Below are 24,282 nucleotides of genomic sequence, written 5' to 3' on the forward strand. Positions count from 1 at the left end.
AGCCCTAGAAGCAAGAAAGGCACATTATGCTATTAGCTGAGTTGACGCAACTGTTAACCACTTAGCCCACAGCATTTGACAATAAGCAGGGGAACAAACCACATACAGCCTGATACGATCTTCTTCCATCTTATTTATCCCTCCCTTTCCTCACATGATCAAGGATGTGCATAAAACAAAATCCAGATATATTCTTTTTTAATACTACTTGATTGTACAGGAATGTGCAAACTGCTAACATGGCAACTTTTATTATGTGCACTGACTAAAGGATCTTCTAATGTGGGTATCTGAATGACTCTGCAGTGGTGAAAAGAATACTGCTTGGGCACTGACTCATGAACTGGAACAACTTACAGCCTCAGATGTTTACCCTGCCCATCATCATTCATGGACATCTGCTTATGAAGAAGCTCTGAAGTTGCTCTATTCAGGGCTCATCCACCTAAAATGAACATCATTCAGAAATTGTTTGATCAACCACTCAGCCACCTGCACAGCTGAGTTGGGAGGGGTTGGGATGGTAACTTTATCTCTCCCCAGATGTGGAGATTTAGTTCTGTAAATCAGTGCACTTTGGTGGAAGTGTAAAGGTTGCATTCCTATTCACAGAAGTAACAAAGAGCCCAATAAGTACTGCAGCATGTATGGGCCTTGAAAGAGTTTACTTAAGGGAATTCTATACACTTGAGTCTGAACCAAATCCTACCGGAGTCAATGGGAATCCTCAAAGGACTTTGGGGACAGACTCAATAAGGCAGTGTAATCCCTCCAAAGCTTTCAACTTATTGTCAGAGTTCCACATTGTTTTCAGGATGGGTTTGAGGTATAAAGCATGGACACAAGAACTCCACTAACAGGTTATATTTAAGTCCACGTAGTGCAGTAACCTGACTCCAGCTGTGGCTCACGGTAAATATTAAATATATAAAAACACAAATGAAAGAGATTGGGAAAGGACAGAACAATCCTCACCCATTACATCCTTTAACTTCTATCTCTGCATGGCTGGGTGACCCCCATTTACAGCCAGGTCATCACGTCTCACTGCCGGCTCTGAATAGACCAATTCACCACGAATGTGCTCAGGCCTCTGCCTCCATCTACTTTTTGCCCCATGACACCTTGCAGCAGTGAGTTCCACCACGTGCCACATGTGGAAGTGCACTCCTCTGGTTTGCTTACAGCTTGCTGCTTAGAGGGAGTACATTTGCCTTAAGCACAGGGTAAATATTAAATATATACTTAATACAGAGATGCCTGTAACTATCTGTTTCCAAAAAGAGGCAGGCATGAAACGCCTGAATCTCTCTCTATTCATACAGTCATCGGAAAAATCCAGAAAGAAAACTCGCGAACACCAACCAAGAACACTATATGATGACTTAACGTAACTGTGAGTAGAGTCTGCACTAGGACACTTCACCCAGGCTGCACAAAGTCACAATGAATGTAAGAGTAATTCAGTCTCCAGTATTCCTTAAGCCTGCATCTCTCTGCTTACACTGCCAACAAGGGCGCTAATTCGCATCAGTTGTGAGAATGATGTAGTTGTATGGCTTTTAGTGCAACTTGCAAGCACTGGTAAGAGCTTTTAGCCAAAAGACATTTCTTTAAATGATTAAACATACATTTGCAGAGCTCTAACGTGTTCCAGAATTCCTCCACTTCTTTTTAAGACAACTCAAAATTTGATTTTCCCCTAGCTTACTTACAATAAAAGCCAAAGGAGCAGAGAGCAGTCCCAAAAATGTTTTATACACCCTCAGAGATTCAAGAAACGAGACATTTGTGAATGATTAACTGGATTTGATCATATCCTGTTTTTTTCATGTTGTGGCCAAAGCAAACAATGGCTGCAATTCTGTCACTGGCAAGTGACACTGAGGAATCAAAATCAAAGGTGCCAAGGTCAGAGATCTTTCTGTGTCCATACTCCAAAGCTCTACTTTCCCTGAAGCAGTCTTAAATGCCAAGAGATTTCTTAATAGAAATAAATTGTCCTAGATCCAGCAAATCTTTGACATCAGGACAGTACCAAAAGAATCCAATTTTAACTGCTTTAAATCCAGGGGAAAAAAGGGTAACTATGCAATAGTTATGATTCCTCATCCACTAAATGGGAGGCCTACACCAATGTCAGCTCCCCTGCAAAACATGCAGATGAGACCGAAAGGTGACACCTCCTGGCCTCCTGCTCCTGCCCATTCTGTTGAGACCACGATGACAAGGGGACCTGCAGCACATGACAGCAGAGGAAAACACAGATTGTCCAGCACTTTTCCCACTCTAGCTCTAAATGCAGAAATTTGCTGTCAGCCATATGGCAAAGTACAAAGGACCAGGAATACGTGGAAAAATAAGGTTTGTGGAAAGAGGTGGCACCTGGGAGGTCCCATGCAGTTTGGTGAGAAGAAACATGAAAAGACTCTTGTCATTGCTGTAGTTTCAAGGTTAAAGAATTCCTGGAAGAAATGTCTTGGCTTTCTTCCTACTGATAAGTCTATCTTGTTTTAAAATCTAGGATGACTTTCAATATGAGAAATTTCTCACATAAAACAAATCCCTGTGGTCACATACAAGTTGAGATAAGCATGGATGCTTAATATTGACAACAATATAGTACTTTTATGGGCATGTAATAAAAACCACTTTAACCTATGTATGAGAGGCAGTTATATTTCAGCATGGATTAGGTCAGTGAGAAGTCCCTGCCTCTGGCTGCCCATACGAGCCAACAGAATATGTAATAATTGCCACATTTGTTACAGCATCAGGGGATTTCATTTATATATATAAACATTTTATGTGTACTTCATATATGTGTACACATATATACATGTACGTATATATGTGCTTCTTCTAAAAACTTCAAAAAGATTTATCTCCCTGGACAGAAAATTTCATTCCAAAGGTACTGAGAAGTTTTTGCATCCAGAGGTAGATCAGATAACCTAGAGGCACAGAGTAATGCTCTTGCTTCTGTGTCACTATTCCCCTCTTCACTGTAAATGTGGATATACTATTCTTGCAGTGGTAACCAAATTTACCTTGACAGCTGATGAAAACTGGATCCAACAGGTCAGAAAACTGACTGCCTTGGGAATTCCATGTGAGTATGGGAATAGGAGAGAAAGCAGACAGAAGAGATTTTTCTAGATAAGAATTTGAAAGTGAAAGACTGTACCTGGGCATGAAGATATGCAATAAAGCCTCTCCTAATAGTTAAAATTTAAAAACAATATACAAATAAAATATATAGAAAAATAATTTCTTCAAATAAAATACAACATTGACATAGCAGTCCATTACACATTTATACTCAAGAAATTTGTGATGATATAAGGGAAACTGCATAGCAAGTGCTCAATGTACTCTGAAGTACTGGAACAAAATATCTAGTTAACTATTTGCAGGTTGTTAGGCATGTACTTCTAACACTTACTCTCAGTTACAGAGTCCAGCTCACCAGGAAAGGTGTGAACGCAGTGCTCCTGCCCTCTAAGGATAAGGGAATATTCCTGAGATTGTCCTGAGGACAACCACTAGTGACAAAGAGTTACATTTGAGTTTGAACACAAACACAGAGGACAGCTCACTGCATTTGCTGGGAGCTTCTATGTTAAATTTGACTGAGGACAAGATTTTTGTCTCCTTGTGTCTTATTTTTCTGAGACAGAGGATCTAGGACTGGACACACTGGATGAAGACATTACAAAGCATGATTGCTAACATTAATCAAACATCTCCCATCTCTGTTTCTTCCTTTTAATTAAGAACTGAGATTTGGACTACACAAAACAGACATGTGTAATGCATTTCCTTATCTCCCCAAGGTTTCATTTCTCACTGGAAGAAAGAATAAGCCACCTCGGTTGGAAGTAAAAAATAATAATAATAATAAAATGCAAAGTTTCCTTAAAGTGTGTGCATGCACACACACTCCTGAAAAAGTAGATTTTCTTCCTTCTTGAACGGAATGTGCTGGGGTTGGGAGAAAAGTATACTTCTCAGCCAAATCTAACAGTCACAACTGAGCATTTTCTAATTGACCACTGAAACCAAAGCTCTCCTTTACCATTTTGGACATCTCGGTGACCCCATCAATAGCATAACCAAGCATAAGGTTACATCCTTCAAAAGTTAAATGAACTTGGGTGTTCCTACACACAAAAATACAATTTTGTTTTGATGGAATAAGCAGGAAAAATGTTTCTAAGCAAATATTATGTGCTTTATCTAGATCTAGAGATCTCCTACAAATTACTTTGTCTCTTCATTTCACAATTCTTTGTTCCGTGGCTTAGCAGGATAAAGGGGTACAAAGGAGCAGGAGATAATTCCCTCACAAAGGACCTTCATTGCTAGAGCCTTTGAAGTTGTGCTAAAAAAGCCTTGCTAGCCCATTAGCTGACACACAGCAGAAACCTGAACTGTTTCCATGCACACTACAAGCAGAGCTATTTTCTGCACAATTAGTCATAAAAAGGGCCAATGTAAACTGTGTCGGGAGGTCTCAATTCTTTACATACTCCACACAGTGAATCAGACGTTATGTATAACGTTTTGTTGCCATTTAGACCTCAGGCTGCCTTGCAATCAGGAGGCGGCCGTCTCTATTCCTGTTCCTTTCTCAATGCTGATTTTCAAGGCCCTTGGCACCACCAGTATGTTTATAGTACCTTGACTTCACAAGAATTAGTGCAGGCAGAAATGCAAATGTCAGAAGCTGCATGTTCACAACTGGGACAAATATTTACTCATTACTCTGCTTGCTGCCTCCAAAAAGATGCTGTTTCTCTTATTCTGCAATGGTCTAACTGAATGCTTTGGAGGTTGAGTGATGAAGGTGTCAAGAAGAGGCTGTGGCAAGGAGCTGCAGCACACAGCTCAGGGTATTAGTTTTAGCTGGATTTATTCTATAGTATTTGACTCAAACAACAAAGCCTCTGGACAATGAGGTGAATTTACCAGGGGAACCACATGACATCCTACATCATCATTTCCTCCCACTGCGGATGTCCCATACACATGATGGGAAACCAGTTCTGAAGATAAACCCCCAAATCTTTCTTTTCCTTCCACTTTACCTCCAGCATGATAGCTGTTTGTACCCCTTAAGTTTAAGATTTCTAATGAATATCATCCTTTCAGAACTGGATGCTCTTTCACTTTTTCTCATGATGACTCAGGTTTAGACTGCCATTTGCTGCCAGAGGTTTCTCTCTCTTCCTAATCCACTTCACCGAAAACTCACTCTAGAGGCAAGGTCAGCCTTGAATCAATATCTCCAGCATGCCTTGACCTACAGCACAGAAGAGAGAGCTCTGAAGCAGCTCCTGGGCCATGAGAGAGCCCAAACACTATGGACAATAGATGCTGAGAGACACAACTTGTGGGTGAGTGAACTGGCACCACACAGAAACTCAGCAGGCACTCCCAGTAGGTCTGCTGATGGTCTCCACAGGGGTCCTTTCCACAAAGGAGAGCGCCCAGCACTCAGAAAAAGCTGGAAACAGCACTCCGCCTTTCACAGAAGTCTGTCATCCCAGACTGTGTTGGCTGTTCCTTTGCTGCAGGACATGGTTTTGCACTTTGAAATTTCAGCATTATGCAAGAAACTGGGAAGAAAGGCTGAGGATGCAAGGAATGAGCCTTCCTCCTCCTGTGTCTTGGCAAGAGTATCCGAGCCCAAAGCATGCCTTAAAAATCCTTCTGTACAAAACCTGTTCAAAGGTCTTGTAAAGCAGGCTTTCATCATAGCCTCCTTACATCACGCCACTGCTTCTCCAAGACAGATGGAGAAATCATTTCCCACTTGTTTGATGTTGTTATTCTCTGCAGTTGCGAGGAACTGACTCACAGCCACTTTCAGACAGTCACGGGAAGCAAAGCAATAAAACATGAAAGGCCAAAATATGCAGGGCTTTGAATGTCCAGCATTACCCCCATGGCTCCCCATTCCTTCCTTGCATGTAATCACCTCTCACGTGTGAGCACTTGCAGAACTTGCTCCGGAGAAGGGCCACACCATAGCTGGGTGCAGACTGGAGGGACATGGGGCCAAAAGTTGAGGGGGTCATTCCAGACTGATGTCAGGTTGTGGAGCAAGGACTTGTGTTTCCCTGGGTTGTCTTTGAGAACTGCAGAGCAAGACTGCACTCAGAGGATCTCAACCTGATGGAAGGACAGATTCACAGTCTTATTCTACTTTCTCACTGCTCCTCTACGTAATCAAAACCCCTCACGCCTCTTCCATTCTACTCTTCTTTTTACCCTCCTATTGAGGGCATGAAGATACTCTGGAGGCAAATAAATGTCACACACTGGAAGCCCTCCTCTAGAACTAGCCTAGAGCACCATGCACAGAGACCTCAGTGGGCTCGGTGGAAGACTGGACTCAATCCTCTCTCCAGACCTTACCAGTTTGGAACCAGTGCTGTGCTGGCACAAGTCTTTGCTGTCAGACCTAAGGTGGTAGCCCTACACAGCGCCATCCCATGGGCGTAGCCACTCAGTTCTGTACCATCTTTGCACATCTCTTCCTTGCTGACTTGCCCTATGTATATGATAAAGAAACCAATAAAGTCCTTATTTACTTTGTTTTTTCCTTCAACAGAAAGCTCAATTGTCTTCAAGCCTAAACCAGCTGTTTCATTTCAGTTAAGAGAAACAACACAAGCAAAAACTGAAGTGAGGTCACCTCCCAAGCACATCCTCTGGCCTCTGTGTCAGACCACAGCAACAGCTGAGAACTCACACCAGGGTTCATTGCTGCTTCAGGCATCTCAAATGAAGCAACTAGTGTAAGTTGGTCAGTCTCACTGGAGAGTTCAAGCCCCTCTACTGAGTGATTCATTTCACCATCTCAAATAGGAATGATATGTGTGCTGTCTGTCGACCATGACAGTTTAAACAGCTCCAAGCACCTACCAGACTTGGTATGACTGTCCCACCATCATGCAGAAGCTTCTGAACACTGCATGCAGCCCTTCCATCTTTTCACCCCAACCTTCCCTCTTCTGCTCTGTCCTTCCTCCTTACTGTGCCAGGGTTTGTGAGGGACAGAGCTTATGCTGATCTCTCCTTGATGATGTGCTCTAGCTGACTGTGGTCCTTTTTGGTTTGCTTCATATTCTAGCCTCACTTATGTGGTATTAAAAGAGTTCCCCCACAGACAGAAAGCCCAACAGAGGATGACCTATTCAGTACATATTCTTAAGGAAATAACTCACAGATCCAATTCTAAAGGGCAGAGGGAAGTGGATGAGCAGCTCACAAAACTTTACGATACCAATGTCTGAGATATGATGATAATTCCTGACCATGCCAAGCATGTACAAATCGAAAGGAAAGGTCTTTTGTGAGTAAGCAAAGACTACAGATTTGATATGTTTATTTTTGAAAAAGTTGTTATTGCATTTGCTGTCATGAGTTGGAGAAACCTACCAGGACAAGAAAGCTGTAGGAGGAAAATTATGTGAACAGGACTGAAACAAAGGTTTTGTCTGTTATTTTGTCCCCACATTTTACTGCAAGTGAAGACAGGCATGTCTAGTCTGAGACATTGTATACACGATGGTTACTGACATTTTTCCCTATATAGAATGCCAGTATTACGCATTTTTTTCAATTTTCAAGGTGCATGCTCCTCACTGAATCGTATTGTTGGGAACATGCATTCTACACAAAAGTATGATATACGGTGTGAATAGAGGTGTTTGCCCTTCTGGAGTTGTGCAACAGAACTCATCCCTGTGTATCTCATGTGACCTTCTGCAATGGATAGGGCCAATACACAAAATCTTGGGAACTTAACCCATCCTCATCACTGCAGCATGAGATGAGATGAGTCTGAGGAAAATCAGTACCTCTAAAAGTCTTCTCAGTGTACTGAAACATCTGCCCCAACAATCTAGGACCACCTAATCACCTCTGTGAGGAACAGTTTGGTATGAAATGCACTGTGCGTATTGTAAAGTGCACAATATTGTTTGCTGAATGTTATCAATACTTCAAGCAGCGAGGAAATCCATAAGGAAATGTGGTCTCTCTTTTGCCAAAGGTGTCTCATTAGGGTGCTTGCAGCCTAGCTAAGATAGACAATACGCTTCCATTGGAACCAAAGTTATCAGCTCTTTTCATGTAAGCCACTGACTGGCTCTAGGACAGCTGCCACGCTAAAGTCCCAACAGCTGGCGACAGGCAAGTGGCCTCCAAGCAAAGTGTTTCATATCCCACAGCAAATCCCTCAAGCCATCCGGAGCTAGTTTGGAAGGCATAAGGACCTGCTTGCCAAAGCCAGGCAATGGTTGGAGTAGAGAGGAAAACACTTGTTTCCATGCCCCTCTGCTCCGTGTTTGTACTCTTACCAAGACGCCACAGTGACTTGCAGTCTGAGCAGCCTGAGCCTTAGAAAGCTCCTCCATCAGCAAAACTCATTTTTGCATGCAGAATGCTTCACTGAATGTCTGGAAACATTTATGAGGCACAGCCCAGCAAGGACCCAATCTTATGGGACTTCAGCCTTTCCTAGGACATGGCCAGTACTATGAAATGCTGCATCTTCACCTTCCTCAGGGAAAGGCATCTAGCAGGTAATAAGGTTGTACTTATTAGCTTTTTGTAGGAAATTCTGGTGAGGACACTGGGAAATTACTGCAGGCTCTAGGATTTCCAGAGCTGGACTACTGAAGTTGTCTAATCCCTCCCTGGACTCGCATATGCATTTGACTTCCAGAACATCCTGTGGTGACAGCTCTGCAACAAAACTATGCACTAAATGGAACAGTACTTGTGTTTGCCTTGAATCTGCCATCTGATCATTTCATCAGGCTCCTCCCAGTGCTTGCAGTTTGCACAGGTATGGCACTAAACCAAATTAAAAATAAAATCCGTAATGTCACTCTACTGTGAGATTAAGCTGCACAGGAAAGTTAATTGGAGATAATGTCTACAGCTTTGACCAATAAGGGAAACAGCTTCAAAAGACGACAGGTTGACATTTTCCCTTTGAAAATGGGCTTGAAAACTACAAACCAAAGCTCTCAGCTGATAGGATACAAAAATTGGATTTTTCTTCTCTGGTTTTGACCTCATAGTCCATTACTTTACAGACTGCATTGGTTTCTTCATCTTTTCCAGGAGCCCCTTTCTAGTGGTTTATTTGTATTGTGGCACATGAAACCATGATGTCTCACCAGTTAAAAACATGGCAATACCATAGCACAAAACCACAGTGATTCCTCAGAAAAATGCTGGCCTTCTGATGTTTATGCACAGAGGACAAGCTCTGTGTTGGAGCAGAAAGTACCAGTCCCTTCCAGTTCATTTCTTAAGAAGCACCCCATTGGTAAAGGGAAATAGAAACCATTGTATCACCCTTTACAGGAGAAGAAAAAGAAAGAAAAGGAAACTTTCCAATAATGTCAAAACCTAGCCTCCTCAGTCAGTATCTTTTCAAATATAAAAGCTTCATGTGAACACGATGGTTCATGTTTTTCGAAGAAAATTCCAGCTTGCCACTGGATGTCACTGTTGTTGCAGAAAAACACGCCAGAAAGTTCACAAATCAGGCTGTGAATAAGGTACGGTGAGACCACCCGTCCCCTTCACTTATAGTTAACCAGTACAGTTCCAATGGTACATGGAGGCTATCCTGCCTGTGCCAACGCTGAGAGGCAACATGCTCCAATAGCTGAGGTCTCCATCACCACCACCTGAGGGCAAGTCCATCATAGATCTCACAGGCTCTCAATTTCCGGGTGCCTAGATAGGTGTCCCCACCTTGCTGCCGGTGCCCCCTCGGCTTGTTGTGCTGACATGTGCCCCTGCTCAGCCCCTGGCTCTATATGAAATATCCAGACTGCCCTGCAGTTTGGGCTCAGCCTTTTTCCTCTGCCATTTGGTGGAGAACACTGGAGCAAACAATTGCAAGTTTGTCCCTGATCCCGGATTAAAAGCAATTACATGCAGTCTTGTTCTGTGTTTTTAGCTAGTTCTACTGAAAAGGCAGTTTAGTCCAGTACAATGCTTTCAAGGTTCAAGCTAATATCTCAGTTGAAAACAGCTTTTTGTTACGTACATTATTCGCTTGCTCTAGCCTAGGAATCTCCAAATTGCACTCAAACACACAGAAGAAACTTTCCCTAGAATTCTTCCTAAGCCCATTAATTCAGCTAACAATGTCTTTCCACCATCATGGTGAATCTCAGCAGTATAGCAAGTGGGCTTTCTAGTGGGGTGTTCTGAAACTGTAGACTGAGGTCCTTCCCTTTGTGAAAGCAGGAGTAACAAGCCCAAGAAGTGCACAAAACCCTTTCAAACTGGGGCCCTGGGGTGAAGGCCACCAGGTGCAGGTGTTGCTGTTGCAGCATTTCAGGAGCTAAGAACTAGTCTTGCTTCCTTTCCAAACTCAAGGCTTGCTGCTTAACAGTGCCTGATCTAACACGTCAGCAAACCCACAAAACAAAGTAGATCAAAACATAGCACTGTGCCTAAGGAGAGAAGAATGAAGGCAGGAACACAGATTAGTTAAGCTGCTTAATACGACGTTTGAAGACCCTGACATACAAGTGTTGTGGGAAGAGATCTACAATATCTCCATCTGGAAATCCATCTCTTTTGAAGTGCAAAGCATGCCTAAGAAATAAGAGAAAATTGGGCTTAAAAGTACTCATTGTCATCCATCTAAATGTCATAAATCAGTATTACCTCTACCTAGAGAATGATGGATCAGATCAGCTTTGACTCTGAGGAACGCTGATATAAACTAGGAAAAGCATCTCCATAGAGCATTTCCACAACAATCCTTTTAAAGCAGTAGAAGATTCTTTGTTTTTAAAGAAAGAAGAAAAAAGAAAATAGAAGAAAGAAATGAAATGCGATGGAAAGGAAGGACAGTCCTTTGGCTAAAATTCCTGCTGCAGAAGGATTGGGGGTTCCTTGACAGCCACGACGAAGGCTCTACTACTAGAGTGGGGGTGGTCTGTTTTACAGAGATCATCTCTGTAGTGGGAAAAGAGCATAAAACAGTCCTACAGTATTTAGAGGTTCCCTCTCAGCTGTCAACGTGTTGTATGAATACAAACAATGTCACTCTCAAGCTCATACAACACCTGTCTTGTATACTGCCTATCACAACTTGACAGTGATGAGCTTCCTTTTGTAAGCTGTGCTGTGCATGCAAGGTCATATCAAGCCTCTACATCCTCATGCACAAAGGTTATCTTGCTCACAGATGTTAAATTTAATTGACCAAAAATCATGGACAGTTGTATTCCTGAAGCATTAATTTGTACATGCTATGCCTGTGAAGTATTTCTTTATATCACAAATATATTCCTAATTAGACCATCAAATGTGTATCTACATTCTATCCATAACTATTTGTCTTAGCGAATTCCACTCACACTGATCTATTTTCAGCCACATGGTCAAACATCTCGACTAATTTCAGCACAGTTTTTTTCCCTATATAAATACATAAACACACAGATGTTCTATACACAGTTTGAGCAAGCAGAAATATTTGACTTCAATCACCGCTGCATTGCTCTGGCTTTACTGGTATAAACACACTCCAGTGGTTTTCACTGTTATCTCCCTCTCTCAAGCTGTGCACATGCAGGAAAAGGAGCAGCAGTGAAAATAAGCACATTTTATCTGAATATCTCTCAAATTTTTGCCCACTGGGTAGACTTCTGGTGATACAAAAGGAGGAAAAATTACAGGACCACTGAATTTCCCAGGACACATGGTCATGTTTAGAAGCTGCGTTATTATGGAAGTTTAGAAACCTCTAAATACACACAACAGGGTTTGAAAAACACTGTGGTTACATGGGCTCAAGCACGCTTGAGGAGTATGTTAAAATCCAAGCAAACAACCTACTCCTTTGCCTCTGTTCCGTTAATACAAAAGTGCGTGTGCACACACAACACCAAGCTTGCATTCCAATTTATAGCTCTGTTATTCATAGCATTCATTAAAGAATAACAGCCCCGTTTGAATATCACAGGGCAAAATTGTTCACACATGTGGACCAAACAGACACACTAAGGCTGTACCCTTATGCTTTCTGAGTGACAAGCTTAATAAGATTACGTTTGATCTTTCTCTTAATAAAGCTGGATGACATTCAAGCGAGGCCTGGATTTTGTTTTAATGGTACATTAAGGGAACTCAGAGTTTGGCAAAGCTGGAGGCCTGAACCGTCGAACAAACCTTGGCACTGCCAACATTCCTTTACGATCCCAACCTCCCAGACTTCACATAATGAATATTTATATCTATATAGACACACATGCACATATATTAAATACCCATCATTAGCTGGTCAAGGTCCGTGCTCTGGATAATAGGTCTGGATCTAATAGCAGGAATGATGACTTTTTCCTTTTATTATGAATCTTGCAAATTAAACAGCCCTCAGTTCACAAAGTTTGCAATAGGATGGAATGCTCTTAAACCACACATTCCAAAAGGGAGAACAACTCCAAGAAATAACAGAAGTAAAAGAGAAGTGTCATCACCTTACTGTTTAAAACTGAACACAGAAGAATATAGAGAATCCTGCTTAGTTTTAATAACACCAGCAGCCTGAGCTGACTTCAGGGGAAGCAGTCATTTTCTTGAGCTAAGTCAGGGCTTGAGTGTTTTGTAGCATGATGGGTTAAAAGCTAAATGGTGCTAGCTGAGTCACACTGATTTAAACCATCATTAGAACTGGCGCAAAGATTACAAGAGGCAGAACATAAAAATCACTTAGAAGAAGAACAGGGAAGATAACACTCAGATTTTCTTTTTAGAAAAAAAGAATAACGATCCCCTCCTCAATTAAAATGTCACTTTTGGAAAAGTTCACTAAAGGATAAACCTATCTTTCCTTTGACTCATCTGTGGTGGATATTACATACACAAGGGCAGCACTAGAAGTAATGCCTCCCATTTTATAATGTTAGCCCACGCCATCAGAGGGGAATGTTGGCTGTATGGCAGCAGAGATTGAACCCTCCTGACAATATTCCACCACATGCTGTTGCTGTGCGACACACAGCAGCAGAGTGGCACTTGGACAAAATGGCATCTGACATGAAAGTGAGGATGAAGCAAAGGTGTGGTACTGAATTCCTCCATGTGGAAAAAATGGCACCCATTGACATTCATCAACACTTGTGAACGTTTCTGGAGACCAACCAGTGGATGTGAGCAGTGAGGTGGTGGGTGGTGCATTTCAGCCGTGGTGACAGAAACCGGGGTCACCTCTGCTGGTGCAGATTTTTATGAGTGCAGCATGTAGGCTCTCATTCTTTGCTGGTGAAAATCAGAGCTAACGGTGGTGACCGTGGAAAAACAGTGTTCTGTAGGTGAGAATCTACTCTACCAAATAATGTTATTGTGCTCTTTTTATCTGTTGTAATTTGCATGGAACTAAGTAGGATGAATTACTTTCGGAGCATCCTGCCCTGTAAGGGTACTGCTCTGCTTCTGCACGTGCTCAGGCTGCATGCCTGTGTAAATGTGCCAACGCTACAGTAACTGAATGTGACTCAGACATCCACAGAGAGTTTGTGATGGAGTTGAGAACTGTATGAACATGGGGAAGGGATTGTTTAGACTGTGTAATTTATCCACCAAAAATTTCATTTTGAGGTTAAACAAAACTGTTCATGAATTACATTTGATGAAGAATTTAAGAGTACTGAAATAGTGTATTTTGCTGTTTCCAAAACAAATAAAATACATGGTCTTGTTTCAAAGCATTCAGAAATAATTTAATGAAATGTAATATATGTAGATTTGTTTACAAAAAGAACATAAGCATGGACATTAAATTAAACAAATAAACACTTTGCACAACCTGAATTTTCTTCCAAGCTTTTGTTTTGGTGAGAAAAATACATTGTTGTTCAGTATTGACTACATGTGACTTTTCCTTCAATTATCTGGTTTGGCCAACAAACAAGTTATTTCCACTGCTCTAGACTAAGCCCAGATCTTTTAAGGCAAATGAATGTCTAGCTCTTAGCCTCTCTCTTCCTTGTACCTATGTGGGTATTACTGCAAATCCCATGTATGGTGATGGGATCTATTGTGGCTATTAAGACCATAGCCATAGACAAGCGGTTCATGTTAAGGCCAACTCAATGCCTGACCCTGGAGAAGTGCACCAGGACAGGTGCTTGGCAGAGACAAAAATTTTCATCCCATCTTCTTTCAATAAGATGACTCCCACTGCATTCAACTCAAATCATTCAAATTAACTTCTGAAGCTGTGTACCTGCCCAAACTAACTCTTTATTCTTGGTTAAGGCACCTGAAGTTACACCTTCTAATCTAATCATAAGTCCACTGAAATCAACAGAAAAGTGCCTAGAAGGCATCTCGTTTACTCTCTAGACTTCCAGCTGGTTTAAAGATGACAGAGCTCCACAGCACTGAGCACATGAATTTAGAGGTGAGCAGAATATGCATGGGAGACACTTGCTTAAACAAGGATCCATGTTATCAAGTACTAAGAGAATGCCCATTCTTGAGGGAATTTGGCTGAACATGTAGTCTCTCTCTTCAGTAATTATCTGTTCCCTTCACTGGACAAAACAGATCATCCTTGACTGAAATAAGAAATTTGCTGCCTCTGCCCTAGTGGCATTTTTGCATCCAAACCCTGCGGTATTTTCATCCCACTGAACTCCACCTATAAAGCTCTCACACTATATCTTGGCTGACTATTCTGGGCTATTATATAAGCCCTTTGGCACTGGTCTGCCCCAGATTTCTCCTAACCTCCACACTTTTTCTCACAGCCAAGTTTCTGCAGGAAACAAAACACTTTTCATTGAGGCCAATTAGCTCAAGAACGTCAAAAGAAAAAAAAATCAAAAGGCTTTGGGTCAGTGACAAGAGCAATAGAGAGGCCAAGAAAATGAAAGAGGCTTGTTCTGAAAATGTTTTTTACTATGTCAGAGCCAATTCCCAATGGAGTGAAACAAGAAAAACATTCCTAGAGAGATTCAAGATCTGTCGTGAATTCCCAAGGCACATTAAGAAGTCTCACTTTCCCTTCCGTCTCTCATTCCTTTCTGAGGTACATCATGGGGCTCCAGAAAGAGGATGATAAGTCAATAAATCTTTACAGTTGTCCCAGACATTCAAAGTAGCCATGAACCAATGGGTGGGGATTCTACACTTACTGTAATGCTCTGAAATTTCTCTCATATTTGAAAAAACTGGAATCAAAACTTGATTTGAAAATATTTTTGTTGTGGTTAAGATGGTGGGACTGCTTCTCTCGAGAACCAGTCACTTGGTTTCCTCAACAACAGAAAGGAAAGAAACTGGTCTGTGCCCCTGCAACTCCATCTTTAAAAGGAAGCACAATCTACTTTCCTCCCAGAAGGACATAATTATCCCATTACGCGTCTGTATATTGACAAAATTACTGACGACTGAACTTTGGAATGAACTTCAAGATACTGCAGCCGCTGCCTTTCCCACCACTGCCACAATGCTCATAATCAACTCTACTTCCAAGATGAGAAACCCCATTAGAGCAGCAGACGTTTCTTTTCCATGCTTATAGATGTCAAACCTGCAGACTTGTCTGTATTAGAACTGAAGCTCACTTTTCAAACTGTTTGAAGTATTAATTCAATGGATTACTAAGTATCAGCCTTAGAGGGCCAAGACTGCTATCAGAAGAAAAAAAAATCACAGTTTTCCAGCCAAGCTTTATTTAATGATGGACTTTGCACTTCCTAATCTCTTCAGAAAGTAAATGTCACATGGCATCATAACATACCGAGCAAGGGATAGTCAGGCTCCTAGCAAATAATTCAAAATGACATTTTTTGGGTTAGTTTTTATGATGCTCTTTGTAGGACAATGCCGCAAGTTGATCTTGAGTATTTCACCATGAGAACAAAATATTCCTCCTGACATCTAGCTCTGTATTCATGGGTTCATTTTTTTCTAATGATTAATTTTGAGTTCACGCAGAGTGTGTTCAAGATTACTTGGATTCATATTCAGTTGACCATATCTGAGAGGATTATTTTAGTGTGCCCCAGTTTATGGTCCATGCAACATGATCCCTCTTGTCTCTCTCTCAACAGTATTATTCTAACAACTAGTACTAGGAACTCATAGTAACAGCCTAACAGCAGAAAACAGCTATTTTTCTTTATAAAATCAGCTCTCATTCAATGCCTTACCCTTGCTCTGCTCTCACTGCTAACAGCCAAAAAGAACCAATTAAAACATTCCTGTCAAAATGGTTTGAGGGAAACTCCCTTTAGACTAAATTTGTGAGGTTTCAAGTTCATCAAACATATTTATCATTCTTGGTTTTCTAGCACATATTACTACAAATAAGACAATGGATAGTTGAAACAACCTGATGGAGGCTGAAGACATCACTTTAGATTTCGCTCACATCTCCCAGAGCAGCTGTTACCCACTTTACCAACACTGGAAGATGCTTCCACCTGTACATGAGTCCAGTGCTGGCAGTGCAGGGCTGATCTTGGCACAAAGCAGGAAGATGTGTCATCTAACAGTTCTGGCCATATCTGATCACGTTTCCTGTCATAGTATCATTGTCTTGAGCCATCAACCAGGTGGCTTGAACTGTGTATGAGGAGCTTTCAATCAAGAACACTTTGTAAGCAATTAATAGAAGTATTAAAAAGGACCATAAATTACACACGGCAATAAAATTCCACATGCAGCCTGAAGATCTCAAAGCAGTTTAAGAGCAGGAATTAGGGGTTCCATGCTGTAACCCCTACTCAACAAGTGACAGCTAATTAGAAAGCCATCCCATTGACATAAGCAGAGTAGCTCAAAGAAGTCTGTTTAACGTGCAGCTGCATGATATTTATTTTTTAAATTATAATGATTTATACTGTGGTTGTTTCTCAAAGCCACAGTCCAACCATATCTCCTGGTACTGTACTAAAATAAATGAAACACTGAGTGTTCCTATTCCAGAACTCCCTGTCACTGGTCAGAAACACACTTAGTTTGGAATCAACAAAAAAACATTTTTCCAGGTCCAGACGCGACCTACAATATATTTGTGCTTTGTTAAGAGGCCTAAATTCACAATAGCTGAAACAACTTTTCTGTGCTGTACGACCTGGCCTGAATCAGCATGTAAAGCAACAGCCTCATGGGAAAGAGGATTTGAACTACAGTTTTGGAAGTAAAATCCCTTTAGTACCATACAACATTAAACTACAGTTTCTCAGTATCATTACTGCTATGTCTAGAGTTGGGTGGATTTTCCTATGGTATTATCATCCCTTCTATCCCATGTCACTGCAACTGCATATAGAAAGCAGAGGTTATGTACACCGCATTATTTCAACAGAGCGCCTTTCACAACCCCTTGGCAATTTTCTACATAGTGTCAAATGCACTGGGCTGGGTAGAATGTTATTTTTCTTTGACTGATGCTGTCAACACTTTATCTGAAGTCTACCTCTGAGTGCAAGAGCTCAGTGAGAGTGTTTGCATTGCACTTGTGCGTTACGCTACACCCATGCTTGGGCACCCTCTGCCCCATCACTCACCGATCCCACTTTCTGATCACTTGACTGCCATTTGGATGAAGCCCAATTCCAGTCCTCTCTGAATACAGTCAGAGCACAGTCAAAGAAGGAGAGATAGTTGAAAACAGAGCTGAAAGAACTGAGATTCATTGACTGGTGTTGTCTCTTGAAAACAGTTTTCCTGTGAATATGATAGCTAAAGAAAAGATCAGATCCCACAGTTTTTTCACTCATTATGGGGAACTGCAACATGCTCACAAAAGCAACGTACTGCTCCTGAAGACAGGAGATCATCTTCCAGCAACCAATACATAAAACACCCTTTCTGTGTCAAAAGATCATGCATGCTGGACTACTACGCAGTAGCAACCTAGTTTCCTTTCCATTATATTTCTCTCTAAATATTATTATTACAGTTGATACGTTCAGGGTATCTTTGAGCTGATCACAGGAAAAAATAAAATAGCATACCTTAACCATGACTCACTGACAGCCTAGGAGTACCAAGAAACAAATACTCGGTGCATTTGGAATTGCAGGGGAGATGCATCCCATCCAGTTTTCCAGAAAACAATCTGGCCATGAAAGCAGAGCAAAGGAGTCTCTCTGCAGAGCATGCTACCAAATCATTAGTCAACGCAACCCATGCCTCAGGCTCCTTAGTCACCACGAAGGAGAGAACCTCATCATCCACGCACAGCACAAGAGGAAATGGCCAGCACCAATTCACAAGACAGAGGATTTCTCCTGAACTACCAGCAGCTTCCCCCGGCCATTGGCTTGCACCGTTGTGGTGGTGTTCTACCCACGACTTGTGTCAACCAACAGCAATTAACAGATGGTGTTAAAGACCATTCACCAACTTGTGACACTTGGGCTGCCTGCAGCCCACAGGGCTAAGATATGATCGGCATAACAAGAATCCGTTTTGCTTCCAGTGTCCAGCTCCTTTTCCACAACAGTTTTGCTGCGTTCACTAACCATTACTTTGATCCTGAAAAATCAGTATTAATGTTTCCACATTTGCACAAATGCAGATATATTATGCACAGATACATGGGTATGTGTGCATTTTCCTGCACAGGAAGTATGATATTTATGCTTTATAAGATGAACAAGGAGAACAGAAAACCAAAAATTCTGGGCTATCACCCAAACCACACAGCTTTGAAATCAGCGGTGTATTAAAAAAAAAAAGAAATAAAAGAAAAAACAAAATCACTCACACAACAACAACAGCAACCTATGCTTCCTTCCAATAAAAGCATCTAAGTTTTCCCATCTGTTTATGACTGATGACTACCCACAAGAGAATAAAAGCTGGGCTGGATGAGTCTGGACCAGCATACAACATCAAAAGCCTCTCCCTCCCGAACCAGGGAACAATACCATCAGTGTCTGAGCACAGAGGCAGACCTGTTATAGCAGAACTTTCTCTACCAAACTGTTGTATCTGCTTTTAATTTCCAATGAATCAGAGAACACATCTGTGTGCTACTACTCTTCCAGGCCAATCTTCTCTCTTTTTTTTTTATTCACAGAACTCATCTCTCTTTTTCCTAATACCTGCTCACTACTCCCTCTGAAATATGGTTCAGATGTGTTCAAGTACTCAGAAGTATTCAAATTTGGCCATTTTCTCTGGACAAGGCTCTCCTCAGCTCTGCCTTTAATTAAGTCATATTAGGTGGTATAGAAACAGGTGAATGAAAACAATACAGTCACTAAGGCAGCTATGACTCTATTACGGAAAGCTGGACCCACAACAATCTCCAAATGCTGGAGGTAGCTGAAGAATGTGATAAATACAGATCTGCACAGCACCAATAGTAAGATTATAGAACTGTAACTGTAATATCTCTCCAGCTAACCCACTGTTATCTAAGTAGCATCTGACCCTAAGAGTCTCTGCTAGCATTAGCATCATTTCTCTGCAAAGCTCAATTTCTGCCTACTGCAATGGACGCTTTCCTCAGTATCAGCTCGATCTTTCTGTACCTTCAGTCTCGAGCCAAGGAATTACTTTTGTGAATCTTTCCTAAGTCACAGATCCAACAAGGCATTAGGAACGGACCTAAATTGCATATGCCATCACTTCCCACTTCCAGGCTTCAGGCACAAACCAGGAGTGAGACCTGAAGCAAGCCTGACATGTCTCCCAGGAGCTGTGGAGGAATACAATCTCCTCATCACATTCTGCTACTGTTCTTAGACTTAACAATAAAGCCATCACAGAGTGGTTTTTCCTTTATGGTAACCCAGGACTGAAGCAGCAGGTGTGCCAGGATGTTCAGGCAGACACAAACTCCTAACAGCTCGTTCCTTCACCTGTGCTTGACTCGACCTTATTTTAAATACTTCTTAATCTAGGATGTGACACTGGATCCTCAGTGAAGAAATTAACCACAATTTCACCTATCACTCATCATAGCAGTAATTCCCTGAGATGCTGCAGCCTCCAGGTTGGAGTGAGGCCCTACTGAAGGCCAGGGGAAGGGGTCTCCACAGAAGCAATCTGTTAACTGCTTAGCTTCCCACTGACCTGCTTAATGCAGACTCCAAGCAATTGTGGCATTTTTACAGCAGTAAGAGCACAGAACCATAGAATGGCTTAGGTTGGAAGGGATCTCAAAGCCCACCCAGTTCCAACCCACTGCCCATGGGCAGCGTTGCCCTCTACCAGATCAGGCAGCCCAAGGCCCACCCAACCTGGCCTCAAGCACCTCCAGGAATGGGGCACCCACAGCTCTCTGGGCAGCTGTGCCAGTGCCTCTCAACCCTCTAAGAATTTTTTCTTAGTATCTAACCTGAATTTCCCCTCTTTTAGTTTTAAACCACTCCCCCTTGTAGTATCACTATTAGACCATACAAATAGTTGCTCAAAGATGAAAAAAGTATAAAGAAGCTAAAAACCTGTCCCAAGACAAACAGGACTACAAAGACAGGTCTCCCAAGACCAGTGGTCTTTGGGCAACTGAACAGAACAGTCTGCTGAAGCACAGGCCGATAACATCATGTACGTACGATCATTTCCCTAGTTATGCTGAGGCCTTTCATCTACGAAGACTTCATAATCACGTTGTCCTGTGTTTAACCTTGTGTTCAGTAGATAATTTATAATCATACTAGTTCTAAAAAAGAAAGGGAAAAGCTGAAGCACTATATTTGAAATGAATTCTGGCAAGACATCCTGACCTCTCTCTACAATAACGTTATGGCAAAGCCTAAAACTGTTTCCCAGGATGTAGTATATCTGACATGAATGCCTGCCAGACAAAACCTTGTCTCGTTTAATTAGTTTTCAAATTTTCAGCATCCAGCTTTCTCAGTGAGGTCTAGACCACAGTTCCTGCTGTCCATGCACCACGGGGAGCGAGACACCAAGTCCAAGGCCGCTGCTGGTGGCCTGGTTGTGAAAACGTCTGATGGAAACTCATCTCATTAAACATTTGAAAGATGGATGCTTTGGCATTGGAGCAGCTCAGAGCTCTCAGCTGGAGGTTCTGTTGGCCTGTGACTCTCTCTTTGTAATATTTTAGGTTTTGCCTGCTGGAAAATGACTTGTAAAAATGCTCTTGAGCGCCAGCGTTTGGAACCAGATCTGTTTCTAGCGTTCCCAAATCCTGGGACGCTTAGAGCTGATGTGCTGACTCAGATCACTCGAGGCAAGGAAGTCAGTGAATAGTTCAATCCAGTGGTAATGAGATCTAGTGGAACTAGACCACTGTATGATTTATTTTGCATTTTGTAATCAGTGTAGAGTGTTAATGCTATCCATTTGCTCCCAAACCTCTGTTTGGAAAAGAGCAAGGCTAGTCAAGGCAAATACCTCTCACTCTTACAGTGTCAGCTTCTTTTCTTTGCAAAAGGAATGGTTACAGATCTCTGCAGAGGTGTCTGGCAGTTCAGCTGAAGCCTCTTAATTAACATCTTAATGACTATCAATTATTAGTCAGTTCAGCTTCAGTGTCTCCAGCAGGAACCATGCAGCTTTTTATAGATAGCAACAAAACAAGTGTTGAGATAAAAGCTGTGAAACACTGAAAAGAATAAATTTTTCATAAAATGTCAAACTATTGTGAACATTCAGTGATGGCCAGCAATAGGACCTGGTGGGTAACTCAGGCTTCCCAAGGATCACACACCCCTTCACTTTCCTTCTCCACACTGGAGTGTTTTCATCAATAGTTGCTGGAAAACATTCTTATCTGTCAACCTCTCTGTTGTCCACTACATAGCCTTTTCAGGGCCCACTGTCATGCTTAAAACCTAGAGAGAATATGCTATGGAGTAAGAAGGCTTATTGCTGTGCTAACTGGGAAAGCCCTCTGGCATACAGCAAAACGGCAGGGATCGTAAGGGAGCATCATGGCTTGCCACATGCATACAAGGAGCTGGAACACTCTTTCAAGAATGTATTTGTGGATCAGGGAGTTTGGTTACTTTGCTTTGTTTCCCACAATTCAATCAAAACAAGAGCTCTTCAAAAGACATCATCTTCCTCTGCAGTTTTCATAGGAAGGCAAAGTCAACACTGAACAATAATCCCTCTCAAAATTAAACAGGCTTACCTCCTCCATTAAATCGAAGATGTGGGGCTTCCAAGGAGAACTATCATATTTCCTTAATTGAACCCTACATGCCATACCCCAGTTTTTAAAACACAAGCCTTTATTTTTTCCCCATACTGCTCATGATCAAGTTGATGCCCTTCCTTGCTCCTGCCTGTACCACTACATGCTTTCCTTGACTTTATTTACTTCTTAATTTTTAAACCTATGTCCCGCACTTTCATAGAAGAAGAATGACTGCTAAAAAATCCATTAACACGGCTTGGCCACAGTCCAAAATTTCAGCTACCAAGAATGTTAAATCCTCCATCTGTTTGCTAGTTAGATAATGTTACCTTTGAGCTTTCTTTTGGCTGCTAAAGACACTTTATCTGCCTTAAATGTTGCAGAAAATTACACTTTAGGTCAAAGCCTGTGTGCCATTAAAAAAGAGGGGGAGGGAAAGGTTCTTGCTATAAACTTCTGCCTTTAGTCCCTCCTAGTTTTTGGTACATTCAGACACTAAGAAGTCCAGAGCAGAGCGTAATCGTATTAATGACCTGGATAATTGATGATGAACGATAGATATGTTGAGTTAGACTCTAATCCACCCTTAAATATTTGCTCTACTTTTTAAAACTCAAGGGAATACCCTAAAGGGAAGGAAGTTTTTTCACACAGGAGAAACTAAGCAGTTTCAGTGTGCTGGAGTGAACATTTGGCTGAGACATTACTCTGTGCCTCAGCTGGGAAACCAGACTGGGCAATGAGGCCCAGTGCATTCTTTAGTGCCAAGTCCAAGTTGCAACATAATCACAGCATCATTTGAGTTGGAAGGGACCTTTAAAGGTCACCTAGTCCAACTCCCCTGCAATGAACAGGGACATCTACAGCTCAATCAGGTTGCTCAAAGCCAGACCATCAGATATGCCCAGGAAGATGAGACATCTACACTTAATGACATGACTCCATAGATGGCAGGCCAGGAGGTGACCTTGCAGTCCCTCCTCCACTATTTATCTGCTCACACCTTGTTAAATGAATGGGATACATAATTAGTCATCTCCTTCCCAGAGAAATCATCAGATGCGGAGTCTGCAAGATTGATGTCCACCAGAGTTTCCTTGATGGCCTCATCTGCATGCTCTTCACACCTGGGATTTCACCTGACAGTACAGGTCACTCTGAAGTCACAACATAACTCTGCAGCCATCTATGACCCACTCAGCTCTCCCAACACAACAGGTGCCTTCCAGATGAGCACTGGGGATGAAAAGCCACAGCTGCTCAAGCTTCCTCCTCTGCTCCCTAAGGACAGTGCAGCCCCCACTGAGAAAAACTATCAAGGAACTAGCTAAGCATAACTTCATGGGATGCTGACAGCTACTTATCAGGAAGGATTAAAACAAGGCCTCAAGCCCACAGAAATTCTAGTGATACATACAGCAGCACAAACCCACATCCATCTACTTAGGGCTGTTACATACTCACAGGTGTGGGTGGATGGCTGGATAGCACTGGTTAGAAACTGCAACAAGCAGTTGGCTGGAACACACAAACCTGACACAGGATTGGAGACAACCTGTTCTAGGTCAGCATGCAGATCCTTGCATCAGAGTTTGGAGTACAGCAGCCGGAGGTTGCTCTTGCCAGTTGATCTTGTCTGAGCATCCTCCTGGGCAGCCAGAGATAAATGGCTGGGGCTCTTAGTTTGAAACAGGAGGTACAAACCAGTCTGCTCTCATTTCACAGCTGGGAGGAAGATTTCCTTCCAGCCCTGTTATGATAGAGTTTCTGAGCATCCAGCCAAGTTTCCTTAGCAGCAGCTGGGGGACTTAAGTTTTAGGGTTAGAAAGAGATTTCTAGGCACAGAGCCCCATCTGCAGCAAAATCAAACTCAACTTGACAGCAGCCATGGGAGGTCAGGACAAAAACGACTATTAAATAGATGGAGTTGTCACTTCATTAAGGAATAAGGAAAGCACTGATGTAAGCATGAAAGAGACAGGGTGGGAGGACTGGAGAGATACTAAAAAGGACATCCTTCAGCTTGAAGTTGGAGGTTCAAATCTGTTCTCACAGAAGGCAACGAGAATTCATTAGTCACTTCAGTAGCTTGTGACTGGAGTAGGGGAGGAATCTCAAATAATTTCTAATGGAGAAACATCCATAGGTTA

The 24,282-nt window shown here is 42.0% G+C and overlaps 1 protein-coding gene across 1 annotated transcript in view; it reads right to left on the reverse strand.

Moving 5' to 3' along the window:
* Positions 1-24,282, reverse strand: part of TRABD2B (TraB domain containing 2B) — a 271,338-nt gene that overhangs the window by 51,803 nt on the left and 195,253 nt on the right. The gene's annotated exons all lie outside the window — the stretch shown is intronic.

Source organism: Numida meleagris, chromosome 7, assembly GCF_002078875.1.
Source record: "Numida meleagris isolate 19003 breed g44 Domestic line chromosome 7, NumMel1.0, whole genome shotgun sequence".
Classification (NCBI taxonomy): Eukaryota; Metazoa; Chordata; class Aves; order Galliformes; family Numididae; genus Numida; species Numida meleagris.